The 500-nt window shown below is 67.6% G+C and overlaps 1 protein-coding gene across 1 annotated transcript in view; it reads right to left on the bottom strand.

Moving 5' to 3' along the window:
• Positions 1-500, bottom strand: part of LOC121340734 (ryanodine receptor 1-like) — a 26,530-nt gene that overhangs the window by 22,416 nt on the left and 3,614 nt on the right. The gene's annotated exons all lie outside the window — the stretch shown is intronic.

The raw sequence follows: 500 nt of genomic DNA on the forward strand, positions 1-500 counted from the left end.
TCCCACGGTTCCCTCACGTGTCCCCATGTCACCCCCACACGTCCCCACACACATCCCAGCCAAGGCCGTGTCCCCAAGGTGTCCCTGCAGTGTCCCCCATCTGTCCCTGCCATGTCCCCGCAGTGTCCCACGCTGTCTCCATGCTGTCCCCACGGTGTCCCCACGCTGTCCCTTCAGTGTCCCCATGCTGTCCCCACGCTGTCCCTTCAGTGTCCCCATGCTGTCCCCACGCTGTCCTTGTCCTGTCCCCACGCCATCCCCGCTCTGTCCCCCATGCTGTCCCTTCAGTGTCCCCATCCTGTCCCCACACTGTCCCCGCTCTGTCCCCGCTCTGTCCCCGCTCTATCCCCGCGCTGTCCCCGCTCTATCCCCGCTCTATCCCCGCTCTGTCCCCGCTCTATCCCCGCGCTGTCCCCGCTCTATCCCTGCTCTGTCCCCGCGCTGTCCCCGCTCTGTCCCCGCGCTGTCCCCGCTCTATCCCCGCGCTGCCCCCGCTCTGT

Source organism: Onychostruthus taczanowskii, unplaced genomic scaffold, assembly GCF_017590055.1.
Source record: "Onychostruthus taczanowskii isolate IOZ18803 unplaced genomic scaffold, ASM1759005v1 scaffold428, whole genome shotgun sequence".
Classification (NCBI taxonomy): domain Eukaryota; kingdom Metazoa; phylum Chordata; class Aves; order Passeriformes; family Passeridae; genus Onychostruthus; species Onychostruthus taczanowskii.